The following is a 19,521-nucleotide window of genomic DNA, read 5'->3' on the forward strand; positions in this document are numbered from 1 at the left end:
GTTCTTACCAATGTGGAGAAATGAAATTCTCCATTTGAGTGAGTGGGCCATTCTCACCAGCTTTTGTTAGGTAGGATAAGCCCCTTAGTGGTCCTGTCCAGTCTCATGACTAACTCCCATATTTACATCTCAAGCCCAGACGTTCCTCCCAAGACAGGCTCCCATCTCTAACACGACCACCCCCAACTCCTGAATTCACTACTGCCAATCGGCGCTACCCACAGTCCCCGCAGCTCAGCAAATGGCAACTCCTGCCTTTTAGTTGCTCAGGCTAAACACTCTGTCATGATTCTGGACTCTTCTCTTCTCTTCATCCTCCCCGCCACCCTACCACCATCGAGTCTGCCAGAAAAGTCTTTGGCTTTTTCTTAAAAATATATCCAACATACAACAATTTCTGTGCTACCACTCTGGTCTGTGTTACCTTTATCTGTCACCTGGGTTACTTTAGTGAAGAAGATTCTGGACCCGATACCAGTATGTGTGTGTATGGAGGGGGTGCGGGAGGATTCCCCACACACCCGACAAGTAGCCCTTTGACACCAGCTGGGTGTTTTACAATTGTTGACGAACATCTGGCCTAAGAAAAAATTTTATAGGAATTTATTTGAGCCAAACTAACAACTGGAGGGAAGCAAAGCCTAAACAGATTGAGTAAATGCTTCAGATCATGGCAGTTTTGCAGCCTGCTTTATACATTAGAATCAAAGGAGGAGACGTGAGGGGGTTACGTAAAACCCTCTGGTGGCAGATTAAGGGGACAGGAGAAAGCAAAGCAGGGAAATCTAGATTGGATAAAAATAAAGAGACACGTACTTCTTTTACATTGGTGAATACAAGATAGTTAACTATAAACATTTACAGCGCCTAGTGATGGTTTGTCAGAACGAGATAACAGTGGGTCTGGTGGCCTGGTGCCTGAGGCTGTGCCTTTGAAGGGTCTGGAAAAGGACTCTGAATTTTCAAAGGGATGGTATCTTAGGTGCATGAAGACCACAGGCAGGGAAGCTACAGTCCTAGGTCGTGACTCCTTCCCCTGACCCACTGCTAGTTAGGAATTTTTCCATTCGTACCACGCTGTGTGGCAACCTTGGTCCTTGGGTTTGTGAGGCCCACCACGTGAGCCTTCCCTGACCGTGTCAGATTTAGTATGTGGCCCCTTACTGTCCACACAATTCAACTCTATTCCAACAAGATCTACTGGGAGGTAGCATCAGATCCCACAGGTGAAGGGCTCAGTCCCACAGATTGCTCCCCAAATTCAGAGGCCAGTTGCAAGTGCAGGTTCCAACATTTTACCCACCTGGTTGGTTCCTCTGGCGTCCCAGCCTTAGGTGATCTAGCTGCCTCCCAAAAGTCACCTCATTAACACAAGAGACCCCTTTATCACTCTCATCACCGAGGAAATTCTAGGGGTTTTAGGAACTCTGTGCTAGGAAGGGGTTGAAGACCAAATTTGTATTTATTATAAATCACAGCATCATTGTTAGATACTTTAGTATCTCTTAATGGGTCTTCTTGCCTCTGTGTCTGTTCTCAACACAGCAGCTAGTGATCTTTTTAGATCCTAACTCTCATCATCTTCCTCTGCCTACAATCCCTCAGGGACCCCCCACTTCACTTAGGGTAAAGCCAGGTCCTCAGAACGGACTGCATGATCCAGGCCTCCCACCCTGCCTCACTGACCTTCCATATTCACACTTGCTCGCTCTGCTTCGGCAACACAGTCCAGCTTACTGCTACTGCCTCTTGGCCTGGTACTGACGCTTCCCTCTGCTGGAATGTTCTGTGCCCACACATGCACAAGTCTAACTGCCTCACCTTCAAGAAAGCTCAAATATTCTCATGGAGGCCTGCTCTGGAGGCCTATTTAGAATTGCAATCTGTCTCACTTCTGTCTAACATCCAAATTTCCCCTGTGGGAACAACCAGACCAGTTTGAATCCGGGATCTATCTGCTTCTTACCAGCTGTATGACTTGGGGTCTGTTATTTAACTTTGCTGAGCATCATTTCCTCCTCCATAAAATGGGATAACTACTTCCTACCTCCAGGACTCCTGTATGGATTCTATGAGATCAAACTCACTGCGTGGTGCAAAAGCTGTCACAGAGAAAGCGTTCTGTGCACGGTAGCTGTTGTGAGAGGACGTGTGGGAAGGGGGGGGGGGGCACACCTGGCGTTTGAAAATTAGAATAACTCAGGTGGGAGCATCTATGTAAACACAGTTTAAGACATGTGAAGAGTAGATTTTCTCAAACTCATTTATTTTATGACATATATAGAAAATAATAGAAGGATTCTCTAACTATATTTTTGTAAAAAAATAAATTGTCCCTGCCTTTTCCCTTCTTGCTCTTTACCCATAATAACTGCAGACAAGAGTGTGGTGTCTCCATCATGGATGGGTGTATTTGACCAAATGCTCTTTTCTGCTCTAGAGAACAGATCTCTAGAACAGAGCAGAGCATCATCTGCTCTGATGGCCACCTGCATCAGAAAATAAATGACTGTCCCTTGAGACTCTAACTGGGGCTTAGTATAATATAAGGCTATGATTTTCTGAATCTAAGTAAATTTTTTTTTTTTTTTAGAAAAGGGAGGGAGGGGGAAAATAAGAGCTCAACTTTTCCTGAGTGCTTTTGTTCAAAGCAGAAGTCAAGGACAGAACCGGTGGCCTTAAGATGGTATCATTCATGGCATCTGACAAAGTTTCCTCTCTTTATACAGATCTCTGTGAGGTCTGAGTCCTGCATGTGTTTAATTAGATGTAATTTTTGGAGGTGAAGGAGAAGTGATTAAATTATCCAGGCTCCAGAAAAGCAAAAGACCCTTATTTCAGCCATCCATCAGGTCTTGACATCTAGAGTATTACACGCTAAAACTCAAGTGAAAATATTTCACCTAAGAGGGCAGTGCCCCTCCCTGTCTATCATATCATTAAAGGAAATCATTAAGCATTTATGCAGCACTTTGTGCTGGAAAAGTGCTTTACAGTTATTTTTATTGCTCACTAAAACCCTCTGAGGCAGGTCCCTCTGTATTTCTTAAAACCAAAGAGATTAAATTACTTCGGGTCTTAGAGAGAGTAAACGACTGGATCAGAATGAGACCTCTGAGTGCCAAAGTCAGCTGTTTTATTTAATCCACTGGACCATTAGGTTAGAATTTTATTCACTGTATAAGGCGTTAGCTGACTTGGGATTGATCTTTATTCTTTCATGCCTAGATCATTGATGGTGTAGACCCACTACAAGAACTACACCACCTCTCTTTTATCATATCTCTGAAGAGCACTAAGACTAAGTTTCTGGTAACATCTAAAAAGTCAATGTATTTTCAAAGATAGTCTTTATTATGCATGCTGAGATAAATAAATACTGGAATCTCTGTGACTTAGCCCTCATACTGAGTTTTGCATTTCAGATTGGAAGGTACTCCTCCTTCCAGTGACTCAGGGATCCAGGTCCCCTCCATCTCAGCACGTAGTTTCCAAGGTCACTGAAGAAGGAGGTAGGCAAGTGTAGGGGGATGCATTTCTGTTAAGTATTCTGAACCAAAGCGATACACAGTCTATCAGCCCTTATGCTCATAGTCTTTCGGGCTAACTGCAATGGAGGCTGGGAATGTTGGCAGGTATGTGGACCATTTAGAGAGCACTATTGCCTCTTCCATAGACGGGTTTCGGTTTTATTTTAATTGTCTCTTTTAAACTTTGAATTCAAAATGCTAGTGATAACATTTATTCAACTCTTACTCGCAATAGCTGACACGATGCCCCTTGTAATACTTCTTTTATGGCCTCCTTTACACTTTATTATTTTCAAAGTCCTTTCACACATTTCATCTCATTTGATTGTGGCAGAAAGAGAATTTCTGTCAGACAAGGGGACTGCGGTACTTCCTTTCCATTTTTCTCAGGTTCAACACCTGTGGTACCTGGGAAGCAAGGTCTCCAGCTTAAACAGGGTCAACCCCTGGGGCTGGTCTACCACACAAGGTCATAGTCAGAAGCAGTGTTCACTTCATGACTGGAACTAGATCTTTGTAGGCTGCCACCTCATCTTTCGTTCAGTGTCAGTGATGTTGGCTACAGGCTTGGCCTCCTCTTGCCTGGATCTGTGGCACCTGAGACTATTGGAGGACAGATTTCAAGGATGTGGGAGGAATGAGAGTAGGGACTGGGTCTGGGAGCCAGGGTAAAGCTACACCGTTCCCCAAACTGTGGAAAGCCCGGTTTTGGGGGCGGTTGTTCACAACCTTATCTAGTATCTTTGTTTCAGTAATTATATATAAAAAAAGGTTGAGATGATTCTAAAATCAAAAGGGTGCGAGAATAAAAATGAAATGGGAAATGGGATGGAAACACATGAGAAGCTGAAAGTTTTGGGTTCTGGAATAACGTGTGTTGGTGGTGGTGAGGGCAAACTGAGGCGTCAGCTTCTTCTCCTACTGTATTGTCTTAAAACACTGTTGCCAGTGGAGCAGATGGGTCTCCTGGTCTGGTTTCTGAAGAAATCCAATAAGGAATCTGTTTACAGATTGACTGCCCAGTGCTCTGACTTGATCCTCCAGGTCTTCAACTAATGCCGACAACTTTGACCTAATTTAGGGAGGCAATTATATTTGGCTGGGCTGCGGAGCTCTTTCTCAGAACTTCTTCTCAGGATAGCTGCCAAATGGTCTTTTTGTAATTGTGTTGTAAAGTCTGAGGAAAGCTGTCTTGGGTTGGTGCCCAGGACCTGATGCCCCAATCGTAGACATACACGGCTGCAGTCTGTACACTCCACTGGAGTTGAAACCAGCATCAGCGACCTTCTCCTAGAAAGTGGGGGCTATTAGTAACTAGAAAGGTTCTCAGAACCCTCCCAATTGCCCGGTGAGAAGTGAAGAATTTTACCTATTATCATAGCAATTCCTTAGTGCTGCAGAGAAAGTCCTTCTCTTTCATAGAAAGGTCTGCTTGTAAAACCAGTGGTCCCTTTTACAGATCACAGATGTCAAGCTTGATGTGCTGGAAAGGCCTGTAAAGCTCCCTTAACCTCTGCTCTGTCTTTGACATGAGTAATGTAGGTAGACTTCTGCTTCTTGCAATCACACGTGCCCTACCTAAGCCCCTGGAAATTGGAATGAGTCTGGAATTGACACTAAAATGTAGTCACGTTTCACCACTCCAAAATGTAATACGACATTGATGTCCTCAGAACACCAGTATTTCTTTGGGAATCACAATAGTTATACCAAAACACAGACTCTCCTTTGGTTTGTTTTTTGTGTTTTTTTTTTTTTTTAAGTGACATTTAATCAGTGAGAGATTATATTTAGCAAAGAGGGTGGAGGGTGAGGAAAAAAATGAGGAAAGAACAAAACTGCCCATATTAGCCTGTGCCGCTGGGTTGTGAGCTATTCTTATCCTGTCAGCACAATTAATGAGGGAAAATAGTCCCCAGAAGAAATGTGGCTGGAGGAAGTCTCCCCCGTGGGAGTTTCTGGTAAAACTTTCTCTCCCTGTCAACGTCAGGGGCAAATGAATTTAGGTTCAAGAACATGCACGGAGCTGCAAATGGAAAGGAAGAATCTTTCTCCTCGAGTTTACAGAGGAGATGGGGAGGAAATATTTGTGCGCTGGAAATGATGAAAGGGCCTTACAAAGCAGTGGGTAGTCCAGAGCTGGCCTGTGGGGCTCACAGGCGGTAATCCTGAGAACGGAGAGCTTTCTCCTCTTTCTACTTTGGGCAGCTGGGAGAGACTTCAGGGGAAAGGAATCCTGGGTAAACCTGAAAGGAAATACAGCTGCGGATCAATGAGGAAAAGAGGGAAAGAGTATGAATGGGGATCAAGCGTGTGTTGGAATGACTGGAACGGAGGGGCCCGACTAGAAGGAAAGCTTGTATTGGGCTGTAGTAGTTAAAATGGAAAGATTTCCTGAGTTTCTGTCATCTCCATCTAAATCCCAATTACGCCCAAATCCACCTTTCCTGGAAGTGTTAACTATTGGTCTCGTCTGCATAATCCGACAGTATCCAACTTTATTTCATAGGCTATAGTTAGGCTCATTTGGGATTTCAGGCACTGCTGTGTGTGTGTGTTCAGAAGGAGATGTGAGAAAATATGCTAATGAAAAATCACTAATAAAAATATGCTAATAAGAAAATCACCTTCTCTTATTTTTTAAAGGGACATCTTCACCAATATTTTCATAACATTTCATTTGTCATTAATAATTTGCATGCTCAATTCCTAATTTTTCTTAGGTACCAGGAGCAATGGGTAGACACTTGCATTAGTAAGAATGTCTTACATTTTACACTTACAAAGCATTTTCACATTTTCATCATCTCAAATGAGCAGTCAATACTGTTCCAAATTCTCATTCTTTCTGCTAAGGGTTCTCCTCGAAGTCACAGAACCGAGCAATGGCAGGATCCAAATTCAAGCCCAGGCCCCCCGACTCCCAGTCTTCAGCCCTCCCCACCGCTGGGCCGCACCACTTATGTCAACAATGGAAGAATCCTTCGTATTGGCCAAGGTGAAAAAGCAACCCTCCGTGGGGGCAACCGGCACCTCAGTCACTGCTGGGGGGGGGGTCACAAATTGATAAGCATCTTTTGGAAAAAGCAGTTTTGGGAAGTCTGTTAAGAATCGTAATACTGTTCCTAAACTTTGAGCCAGTAATTCAACTTCTAGGAACCTACCCTGAGTAATTAATGAGAGATGTGGCCAAAGGTTTACATAGAAATATGTTTACTGGAAAAATATCCAACAATAGGAGATTAGTTAAGAACATTATGGTATATTACAATGTTAGAATTTATTGAAGTCATTAAAAATCTCATTTTTGAAGATTATTAATAATAAATATTGGAAAGATATTTATGACATAAGATCAAATGAAAAAATCAGCATCATTTAGTATAGACAGAAAAGGAAAGAAAAAAGAAATATACTAACATGTTAACAATGCTGAAGTGTGGGTGATGAGATTACAAGTAATATTTTTAAAATTTTAGCCCTGGCTGGTGTGGCTCAGTGGATTGAGCGTCGGCCTGTGAATCAAATGGTTGCCGGTTGGATTCCCAGTCCGGGCACAGGCCTGGGCTGCGGGGTCAGGTGGAGCGCGAGAGACTCTCACACATCAGCGTTTCTCTTCCTCTCTTTCTCCCTCCTTTCCCTTCTCTCTAAAAATAAATAAGTAAAATCTTTAAAAATTAAATAAAATTTTATACTCACTTCCCATGATTCCTATAAAGAGAATTAAGTGACTTTATAAATAGGAAAAGATTATATTTTAAATTTTAAAAATGGTATAGGCAGTTGGTTAGAGTAAACATTAAAAAGAAAGTGATTAAGAGATTTTTGAATCATCATTTTGCCTAGACTTATTTATAAACTGGATGTCTCATGTTCAGAAAAAAAAAACAAGCAAATGCAATGCTGACTTGTTATGTTTCCAAGAAGATTAATAAGAATTTATGCTATAACATGAAAAAAGACAGTTGCAATAGAATGTGTGACAAATTCTTAAAGTTAGAAAAGTTTGGCTCTAAATAGGTAACTCCCTTCCATGGTCTAAGCAAGTTTTCCTAACTGTGTAGGAGCTGAGCTCTAGGAAGGCATGCTATAAGAAATTCTTAAAAGTTCCCTCAGTGGCTCTGGCCAGTGCGGCTCGGTTGGATGGAGCATCAGTCCCTGTTCTGGGGGTGTACAGTCCCCAACCCCGAACCCCCATCCCTTGTTTAGGCGCTTAAGGGAGGCAACCAACTGATGCTTCCCTCTCGCATTGATGTTTCTCTCTCTCTCTCTCTCTCTTCCTCTCTCGCTCAAAAGTAATGAGAAAATGTCCTCCAAAGAGGATTTTTTAAAAATTTCCTCCACCAGGTAGTCATTTGGCATCTCCTTTCACTGTCTTTGGCCCTGGTTTGTTCTGAATTATAAAGAGGGACAGACACAGCAAGCAAAAGCCCAGAGATAATTTGGAACTTTCTAGGTGGGAGAGAAAGAAGTACAGAGCTGGTGAGGAAAGCAGCTGAAGCTTTCAGGGTTAACACGTTGCTTTTTGAGGCAACTTCAGTCCTTGGAGGGCTTCCAGTCCAAACTTGGAGAATTCATCAACAGGAAAACAAATAGCTGGCATGCTCTCTGTTTACTTTGCCTTTCTCAAGGTTGCAACATGAATTTCCCAACTTCTAAAGTTCTTCAGGCTGAGGAGACATTTTGTGAGTTCAGAGTCTTTCCTCTAGTCCGTGTGACCCACGTGTAACCCCATTTGGGGAAAACACAGGCACCTCCCCTTGGGATGCTGTGGAAGACAGCACCTGTGGGGTCTCCTGGGGTGGACAGTGATGGGGGGGGGTGGCAACAAGGGCCAAAAACCTGAATTCTCCAATGAGAGCTGCTGGGCTGTTTTGGCAAAAATCCACTTAATGCCACAAGAGCAAAAGGCCTGAGCCCTTCTATTTGGAGGACTTTATAGCAGGTTTGCCATGTAGAATACCCAGTGGTTTTTTAGTGAAGTGGTGTCCGAACTATAATACAGCGAGGTCATTTCTGGAAGGAGCCTTCTTCAGCAGCCCTGGGCTTTGTGGGTCCTTCCTCCCGACATTTCCAATTAGCAGAGAAGCTAATGCTGGAAACCACCCCATGTAATCCAGAAAAGACCGTCAATGCAACATTATAAAAATTGAATTTGTGTCAGAAGTGGATTTAGATTCTTTAGGTTAATATTACTTTTGCTATTAGGTAATGAACTGACATTAATTTACTTGTGCTGTGTGATTAGGTTAATTTACTCTAGGATAATCTTGCATTTTTAGAATTAAAAATGGTAGCCAGATCTTCTCATTATCAATAAAAGCAGCGGGAGTACTGTGGAGGCATAGTCAGTTTATACTCAGCTGTGCTCTCCTGGAAGTCAAATAAGCACTAAAAATGACAAATCACCAGGCTTGGATAGACCTTCCTATTTAAGTACGTACAAATAACTGTCCACTTGTGAATGGTTAAACTTAATTATTTTTTCTATAAGCAAGATAACCTCTTTCATAAATAGAAATCTACACATACTATTGAAGCAGTTTAAATCTTATATATAATAATGCCACAGTATGTAAAAACAAAATAGGCTCATATACACAAAATAAAGCTTGTTTATTATTATTTTTTTGACCTTCATAAATATATGTTCTGTCCATGGTTCTATACATTGTTTAAATCCTTTAATGATTCAAATGTGCTGATAATGTTCCTGTGCTCCTTGGATCTATGGTTCTGTTAATATTTTGAAAATTACTTTAATTAACCTTATTTCATCTTGTAGTAGTTACGGAACACGTTTATATATTTTAAGCATGAATTAATTTGTTTCATCATTAACCTTGGCTTTTACCCTTGGTAATTATGGTAACTTATAATTTGGGTTGAGTCAGGTGCTAATGCTTTTAGAGCAGGTCTTGTCAATAGCTTGAGCCGTCAGGATTCTTCAGTTTACAGAGGGACAAGGAAACAGCTTTGAAGAGTGGGAACAGAGGGTCGTAGTTGGGCGGAAAGTCCCCAGGGATCGATTTTATTTGGCTAAGGACGGTGAGGGAGGAGGAAGGATTCTGAATGGCCCAGGTCAGGTATCCACCGCACCCACCCCAGCTCCCCCTCCTGAGATCAGACAGGGAGCGATCTACTGACCAGAGGGGAAGGACAGCATCAGCAGCCAGCCCCCAAACACCGCCCGCCAAAATAACCAAGTTTATTTTAATATTTAATATTAAGAGCATTTATTCTGCCCCTCCTACTCGGCTCCTTTCTTTTCAAACACATCCATACAGCCACACACTGCCAGCATGTACAACAGCCCTGGATTTTTACCCTCAATTTGTCACAACTCTCAAAAACCCAGCTCTCAACCCTCACTGGTTTTTCTAGAAACCCCAGTAGTATCCATGCAACAAGCCCCTGCCACGAACACAGTGAAGCCACGGGGATGAAAATGCCAAGTCCCCTGCCCTCGGGGAGTTTCTGGAGGGTTGGATGCTCGGACGCTCAGGCGCGGGACTCAGGACACCAGGTAGGCAGTGACCGGGGCTAGTTTGTGAGCATTCCCTTCTTTCCTCTGGAAACGCCAGGGTAGACCAGAAGAGGGCGCAATTAACTTCCGCACAGGAGACCCGGCGGGAATCTCGAGTGCTGCAAATAGCTCGCTTCTTTCCTGACTTGTCCAGGAGTACGTGCCATTAAAATTCTCAGTTCCGCCTTTCACTACAGTGACATCATCTTCATTTTGAGCACATCTTATTCAGCGACAGAAAATGGTATCACCTGAACCATTCAAGACAGTCATAATATCTTAGGTATAATTTTTTATGGATGTCTAAGCGACATCATTTGAAGAGTCAGTGCTTTCAAAGGGTAAAATTCCTTCTATTATATTAATTCTTCTGACCCTGACAGTTTTTAAGGTCTTGGTCTACAGTCAGCCCTCCTGTTGGCGAAAGATGCTTATATTCCCATGCAGACCATGGAGGAGGCAGGAGTGGACAGAGGAGGTTATGACGCGCCAGGGCAGAGCTATTGAAAGACGCCCATCCTCCTGACGGTGCATCTTACATTTCGTGTTGCTGCCACAGTCGAGAGGGGTGTACCTGTCTGTATCTGCCCAGCAGAGTGAAGGGAAAGTGTCTTGTGAAAAAGAAAACTGGGTGGGTAAGAGTTTCGGCCAAGTCCAGACAACTTAGCTCCTACTGGCAAGGATGGGTAGTGGGGGGAGGGGCACCACAGAATTCCGGGACTTTTTCAGATCAGGGAAAATCCTTCAAGGTCACTTTTCACTGCTCTTCTTTTAGCCAGGAAGATTGTAGCAAGTTCAGTATCACAGAATTCAAACAAGGCCCGAGGGCCCCTGGGTGGGTGAATAGAATCCTTCGTGGAAACCATGATCTTTCCTTGTACATTATTTATCAAAAGCTAGCTATCTACTCAACGACCCCAAATCACAGGGGCTTAACACGGTAGAAGTCATATCTTGCTCGCAGAAGCGTTAAATGTCAGTATTTGGCAGGCACCTTCCATGCAGTGATGCAGGGACACAGGCATCTTTCATTTTGGGCTCCTCTAGCCCCAGGCCTCAAAGTTAGTTGTTGGACTGAGACAGGCAGGGAGTGGAAGTGGAAGATTGTGGAAGTTGGGTGTGTCACTTCTACTCCCATCCCGCTGGCAGAAAGCTACTCAAAAGGCCCCATCTTGCTGCAAGGAAGGCTGGGAAACGCTATGTGCCCAGGAAGAAGATGGATGAGTTTGGGCAAGCACACAGTAGTAGCATTATTTCCAGTCTTTGGGAGGTTTACAGGGGTTAGCAAAAGTAGGTTTACAGTTATGAGTTTGTGAAACAGTTTATTTTTTAATTATTTATTAATTATTGTATTAGTTATTGTTAACCTGTTTTTGCCCACCCCTGTCTTCAGTAGCAGAGGGCACATAATTTTTCCAGATGGATGGACTTGAGTTTGAATACTAGTTGTATGACCTTGGACAAAGAATTAATTCCTTCCATCTCCAAGGAGGACACACAGGGGGCCCAGAAACATGAAAGGATGCTCAGCATCACTAGCCACCAGAGAGATGTAAATTAAAACCACAATGAGATACCACCTCACACCTGTCAGAATGGCCACCGTAAACAAATCAACAAACAACACATGCTGGCGAGGATGTGGAGAAAAGGGAACCCTAGTACATTGTTGGTGGGAATGCAGCCTGGTGCAGCCACTGTGGAAAACAGTTTGGAATTTCCTCAAAAAACTAAAAATGGAACTGCCTTTTGACCCAGCAATTCCACTGCCGGGATTATACCCTAAGAATCCTGAAAAACCAATTCAAAAGAACTTATGCACCCCAATGTTCATAGCAGCACAATTGATAATAGCCACATGTTGGAAGCAACCTAGGTGCCCATCAGTACATGAGTGGATCAAAAAATGTGGTTCATTTACACAACGGAATACTATGCAGCAGAGAGAAAGAAGGAGCTCCTGCCCTTTGCGACAGCATGGATGGAACTGGAGAGCATTATGCTAAGTGAAATAAGCCAGGGGGCGAAAGACAAATGCCATGTGATTTCACCTATAAGTGGAACCTAATCCACAAAACAAACAAGCAAGCAAAACATAACCAGAGAGATGGAAATAGAGAACAAACTGAAAGTAGTAACCAGAGGGGAGGGGGGCAGGGAAGCGGGATTAGTGGGGAAAGAAGGGGAAGGGTCATCAAGGAACTCATATAAAGGACCTGTGTACAAAGTCAAAGGAGGGTGGGATTGAGGGTGAGAGGTTGGGGTGGGTGGGGTGGGCAGAAGTGGTGGTGGGAAAATGGAGACAACTGTCCTTGAACAACAATAAAAGAAATAAAACAAACAAACAAAAACAAACCAAACAAAAAAAGAATTAACCTCTTCCAGCCTCAGTTTGCTCAGCTGAGAAATGGGGACAGCTTTGAGGGGGATCGCTGTGAGCATTTAAAGAGAAAAATGGATGTAAAATGTCTGTGTCACAGTATGGTCTCACCTCACGGATGGGGAGGAGGAGAGGAAACGGGTGACTTTCTATATCCCAGTTTGACCAACCCTGGGTACGAGGATGGGCAAGCAGGGTCCAGCGGAGTCCAGAAAACATGCTCCATTAGATGCCAATACTAGTGGTGTGCGCCTCCGTCTCTTGCTCAATTCTAATCAACGTAGAACTTTGAAAGGAAACCCCCCCAAACCCCACAAACATCTATTTTATTTGATTAATAAAAATTCAGTCACTTAGCATGCAGTTCCAGCAAGAGGGTTTTAAGCCTTTGTGCTCAGTCTGAGACTGTTACCTTTGGAAAGCAGTGATTTTTACTATCTTCTGTGGAAAAAATATTATTTCTGGACAGCAGTGGGAAGAGAAATAATCTAAATAGAAGTATCACATTTTATATATGGATTTTGAGTTTTAAGGCTATATCTGGCTCACAGGAGAGAAAAGAACGGTGGCTAAATCTCATGGCATACCCAAGACCTCAACAAATATTTGCTGATGTTGAATAAATAAATGAATGAAGATAGTTACAGAGGTAATAATGATGAAAAAACCCTCTTGCCTGAGACATGGAGATTTTTTTTTTTTTTGAGGGGGAAACCCCGCGTTTAGATAAGGATTTCCTGAATGGCTTCTTTAATTGTAAAGCTAACAATAAAACAGCCCTCCCCCGACAGAGCGACATTATTACATGGAGGTAACAGGAAGGGAAGTCTGATTGTGTCTCCCTTTCGAGGGCATTGTCCTTTCAAATAACCTTCCATGCTTGGCCAGTTAAGATGAGTGGTAATAGCATACGGAGAGCAATAAATAAAACCATGTCCGGGGCTCAGAAGGTTAACAGTGTTTTCAAGAAATTATTTTCCAAAATCCAAGGGTAAAATGGCGCCTGAAATCGCAAACGTGGGCCTGTAGTGCCCCCTGGTGTCCTTTCCTTGGAATTGCCAAAGCCCGAAATTGTGCTCAGTTCTAGTTATTAGCATGATTCTGATTTATTTATGAGTCTGGGACTTTGGAGGGCAGACTTACTCTGAGAGGGAGTAGGGGCTTGAAAATCCTTTTTTTCCCAGTCCCTTTTCAAGTGGATTTCCACCACAATGTCAAAATAATGAGTACGTTAACTCTGGGGTAAGATTTAAAAACTGAAGCCACGTGTTATCTTGGAAAAAAGCTTTCACGTCCAAAAAATTATTGGCTTTTTTTTCAGGAGGCAGATTATTAAGCCGTTTCTTTTCCCCATTAAGAGGTTCTTTGTAAATTCGTTGGACAGAGGACAGTTTTTAATTTCAGAGATTAATTATCACATGTAATAATTGAGCCATTCTTTATATTTTTTATTTTTTTGAGACCTATTCATTTAAATAAGACACATAGAGCTAGTCTATAAAATTGAGAACGAAGATTGTAGACAAAATTAAAATTTTATAAAAGACAGTATTTTGTCATTAAAAAAGTATTGTTGCAATTTATTCCAATAAAATATTTAAATTTCTAGGAAGGGGAAACTAGCTAAATTACACATATTTGGCAAGTGAAACGGTGAAAGGTTCTTGTCAAGAGTTTAAGGTTACTTATTTAGTAATGAATCTAGTTTCACTCAAAACTGCAGCCAAAATGGTGAAATATGATTAAAAAGAAAAGGCGGGGGAGGTCTTTTCTTCTCCTGCCCCGCTCTGTGATGATGAAGGTCAGTGTAATTCAGTTTGCAGACATTTCTGCGTGGCTCCACGTACCAGGGACTGTGCTTGGCCCTGGCACAGTGGGGCCTCTGACCTTCGGGAGCCCCAGGCCCAGGAAGGAGACACGCTGGCAACACCAGCCATTCCCAGTCCATGGGTGGGTGCTGGGCTGGAGAGGGAGCACACAGGACAGGCCTGTAAAGATGGAGGAATCAGGGGGTGGTTCCCAGAGGGCATGACCTTGGAAGACAGAAATTAGTCTGGTGGGAAGGAGGGTCAAGGGCATTACAGGAATAGGCACCGGCACAGACAAAGGAAGCAGCTTTCTAGCAAGGTTTTGCGATGGGAAGGAGGGATAAGCCGGGCAGAGGTCCCCAGCCACTGTACTTACTAAGCCAAGGAATGTTATACCAATGTTATACTGGACAGAGGCAGAGCTGTTGGAGGTCCCGTGTGCAAAGGTCTGTCCTACCTTCTGTATGACTGTCAGATGTCCCATCAGAGAGTCATGCATAGGTGAAAAACCTGTTTATAATTATCTGAGCCTAGTTTTATATTTAAACAGAAAGGCTTAAAGTGTTCTGTCTTTGGCACTCTGAATTTATCGCCATGGAAATGAAGAGAAGATGACACTTGGCTGTGTTCAGAACCCTACTAAGAGTTTCCTGCCGTACGGGACAGTCGCTGCCCATGGCATTTCAGTCACCTATAGAGCATGTCTCTGTGGGTCCACCCTTCCAGCTGCAGCGTCCGTGAGGCTTCCGTGCAGAGGAGCAAGCGCTGGCGGTGGGAACATTCCCCTTGGACTCGCACTAGAACATTTACTTTATATATTTTATATACTTTGTTGTATGTATTTTATCACAGATTGCCGATAGGGCATTATACTGATTTGCTGTTGGTGGTGTTGAGCTTATGTGTTTAAGCAGGTTATGCACAAATTTCATTTCTAGGGAGAAAAGGAAGGTGTTATGGAAGAGTTATTATAAAAGGGGGCCATGGGGTAGGGACCACGGATGGCAGGGGGTGGGGGGAGATGGGTAAAGAGATCAGCGTCATGCTGGTCAGAGCAGGCCCCTGACGGCCTGGGAGCAGAGACCCCAAATGAAAACAGATGAAAGCACATTTAATTTAAAATGCTGCTAGATCTGCCAGAAAGAAACAATTATAAACAATCAGGCCAAATATCTTCTAACATCAGAGTGGGAAGAGTGTTGTGCTCTGCACTAGACCTTGTCTTAACTCCTCCTTTGACTTTGAACCTGAGTTTTCACACCTGTAAAATAATGGGGCTGGTTCAGGTACCTGTCAGATGCCTTTCTTTGCTAGAATTCTATGACTCATCTACAGCACCTGTACTTACAGTAAATCTGCCTCATTTTTCTTAGATCCTGATAATGAACTTCATAAAGAGACATGGATTTCTTTTTTCATATTGTTTCTCAGTAAAATGTTTAAGACCACTTTTAACAGATAAAGATCTGGCAGAAGGAGAGACAAAATCATGCAATTTCCATAAATCCACAATTTTGTAAAAATTTCACTTAACATAAAACTGCTAGGCAGAATTTAATGAAGATGTATGAGTTTCAAATCTAGCTCTACCGATCACTAGCTGTGTGACCTTAAGCTGCTTGCTTAACTTCTCTTCTCAAAATGGGTCTAATAATTATCCCAAGTACCTCTAGTTCTGTGAGATTTAAGTGAGATAACTCCTATAAAGCACTTACATATTCCATGCCTTTCAGTTTTGCAAGATGGAAAGTTCTAGAGGTCTGTTGCATAGCAATGTGAATATACACACTGAACTATACACTTAAAATGGTTAAGATGGTAAATAATGCTACAATTTTTTAGCCATAACTTACATATATCTCTCTCTCTCTCTCCATATATATATATATATATATATATATATATATGGAGAGAGAGAGACTGTGTTTAAAAAATATACTCTATCTATAATTATACTATTTATTTTTATTTTTAGGCGAATCTCAGCCTGCCCACACATTCATTCCACAAACAAGGACCAAATGTCTGTATGCAGGAGAGCAGGCTCAGCCAGGGAGTTCAGGGAAGGGCGCTGTCCCTGACCTCAAGAAGTTAAGGCTTTAGGGAGACGGAGAAGCAAACAGCTGCCACTGAGGGTTTGAAGTGCACCTGCACACAGGTGACCAGCAGGATATGGGAACTCAGAGAAACAGCTTCCCCCTTTCTGAGGGTTTACTGTGGGGAGACTCCGGGGTCGGTGCACTCCAGGAAGGGGGAAAGTCAGAGAAGGCTTTCTGGAATGTTCAGGGCCTTTGGAGGACAACATGGAGCTGGCCAGGCAGGGTTCTCTGATGGTGTGACTGGGGAATGCTGGTTCCACATTTGGAGGGGGCTAGGAGGGGGCGGGGATAAGAAGCCTGTGCTTCAGCAGGGCAGCCAGCGCAGCAGGAGTGAAGGGGAGACCAAACTCCCTTCCAGAACGGAAGAACGCCGCCATGCCTTCTGCTGAAGCCAGGGTTCATCCATCGCTGCGGGCCTGCGGGTCAAGGCGCAGGTCATGGCTCCTGCCACGCGCGGCCCGGGCGGGGAGGTGTGCGTGTCCGTTGCTGGCTAATCCCGTGGGCCCAGCTTTCACAGCGTCCAGAATCTGATTAGGATGGCATTCCCATCTGCTTGCAATTCACCAGCCCCACTCCGGGCAGACGAGCTCCCTCCCACCTCCCACCTCCCACCTGCCGCCCACACCCGCGCGAGATGAGATGGGGAGGCATAGGTCTCTCTCTGGCCGCCCACATGAGCACTTGAGTTAATCTATATGGGGCCTCGTGACTGAACAAACGATTTTGTGTATTTGCTTTATTGCAGACTAGTGGTTATAATGAAATTAGTTCTATTCCACATTATTGGTTCATAATTAGAATTACATGAGCAAAACAGATACAATCTCACCAAGTGTTCTATGACGGAGCCATTGAACTGACTGGACAAATTCTTTTTTTTTTTTCCCCACTTCATTCCTCCAGTTTCATTTTCAAGTTGTTTTCAACACCCTTAAAAAAATATGACCTATTTCAACTGCATTTTCCTAAAGCTCTTAGGTAGGGTGACTATATAGGTTAGCACCCAAACTGGGACAATTGCGAAAGTGAAAGAGCCAGGCTCTTAATAATTTAGCCAGGACAATGACATGCCAGAGCTGCCCCGGGCGAACTACCACACATGGCTCCCCTACTTTTGGGGTCTAGCCACCTCTCTCCAAAGTCACACATTAATTTCGCTCGGCAATGCTGCTTTTCCTAATTGCTTTTTTTAGATGTGGATTTGGGGCAATCGTTTTTAGAAATTAAAAATTTCCCTTTGCTATATGGATGGCCACTGTGCAACTTCCAAATGATTTTGAGAAATTAAAATGGCAAGAAGCAAAGAGTCTTTTTTACATCCAGACATATCATTGCTTGGGACCTTCTTTGATGCGACTCTGCAAAGAGAAAAAGGGACATCTAAGGTGGCCTTTCTTTACTCCAAACTTGTGATTTTGACCAAACTATGTAAATGTACTCATGCTCACCTTAGGCATCAGAAACTTTTGTACAAAGTAATCTTATAGTTTCTCTCCATTCCACAAAAGTCAGGTTTGAGCAAATGAAAAGTTTACCCTTTGGCTTGGGAATGGACTATACAGAGGTAAACATGAGAATGTGTTTTTCTGGGAAATAACCCTCATTTAGAAATATCTAGGCAGCATCTAGAGATGCTGACCTCGACTCCAGGTTGATTCAAATGCAACTGGCTGTTTAGTATCCCTGCCTTCAAGGATGCTGCTAGCCATCCGTTATCCACTCTTGGCTAGTCAAGGAATGGTTTTCTGTATTAAAGTATGAGCCTTTCTCCTTTCGGTTTCTCTAGTGATCCTGAAACACATGAACCTGAGAGAAAAAAGAAAGTACCTTTGGGTCGTTGAAGCAACTGTGATTTCTCCAAGCACAAAAATACAGCTGAGACTCTGCCCTGCCTACTGCCTCACCTGGCACACAAGTTTGTGTGAAGACCATCAGACAATATACGCTATATATGGACTTATTTTGCTAACTGTAAAGCATCACAACAATGGAAGTTATTATTTGTAAGTCAGTGTTTTCTGGATGGATTTTAAATATTCTGGCAGTTGGAGAATGAACTATAGCATATCCAAGTGTGTGTATGATAAATCATGTTTTTACACGTGGTTATGCTCCACCGAAATGTAGTTTACGTATTTCTCTGGCTGCCCAAAGCAACTTAACACTTAGCAAGGTTGGTAGTAGTCTCAAGTTAAGACATATATGGAGTCTTATAAATGGCTACTAAGGAAAGAAAGGAAGAAAAGGAAGAAAAAGAAAGAGAGGGAAGGGAAGGAGGGAAGAAGAGAGGGAGGGAGTGAAGAAGGGAAAGAAGGGAAAGATAGAATATGAACTCATGACGGTTTCAGCAGAACAATTTGCAGTTCATCCTAAGGGAACAGGGGCAACCACCCATACGATCATCGAAAGGAAAATCTTGTTAGAGTAAGGCCATATTTTCCCTCAAAACAAGAAGCTAGAAAATGGCAGGTAAATTGGAGCTGCACTCCCACCTTGCAGTGCATGGCAGGGAGATTCATCTTGCCTCCATGTGCATTGGGTCTCAGGCACCCACGTTGACATGCGCAGGGCATCACCGCAGAGGGACAGCTGAAGCCCACACACCAGACGCCTCCTGCAAGGAACTGTTGGTAACACAAATATTCATCAACAGACAAATTATCATCTTTTATCAAGATTGTTCTCTCCCCTCTCTCATAATAAACCTGTCTGTGCTGTGCTGTGCTGTGTGTGTAGCAGTGAGTGTGTGCTGTGAGTGCATGTGTGTTTGATATCTCATCTGCTGTGATTAGGGGAGGAAACAGGGGGCCAGTTCTTTGTTTATTTTGCAGATAAATCTCATCTCTAATCCAATGCAAAGCAGTGTCTTGTGCAAAGGAAAGGAAGCCCCCTATGCCACCCCGATGACATCCATATAAATCACAGGTTTATTCCTCTGCTGTGAGAGGCATTACAGATCTGAGCAACGTTGCAGACTCTCATTGGGTGATGCTTCATTACTTGGAGAAAATCCCCAGGGCCAAAATGTTATTTAAATGTGCTATGAAAATAAATGTGATTTATATGTGCGTCGTCTGCTGAGACGCTCTTTCCTGTGACTGTAGATGCTGTTGTGCATCAGGATTAGTGCCTCAATTTATCTCCGGTTCAAGCAACACACATGCTCCATGACAGGACG

This window comes from Pteronotus mesoamericanus, unplaced genomic scaffold (genome assembly GCF_021234165.1).
Source record: "Pteronotus mesoamericanus isolate MK-2021 breed Mesoamerican mustached bat unplaced genomic scaffold, CSHL_Meso_final scaffold_85, whole genome shotgun sequence".
NCBI classification, from domain to species: domain Eukaryota; kingdom Metazoa; phylum Chordata; class Mammalia; order Chiroptera; family Mormoopidae; genus Pteronotus; species Pteronotus mesoamericanus.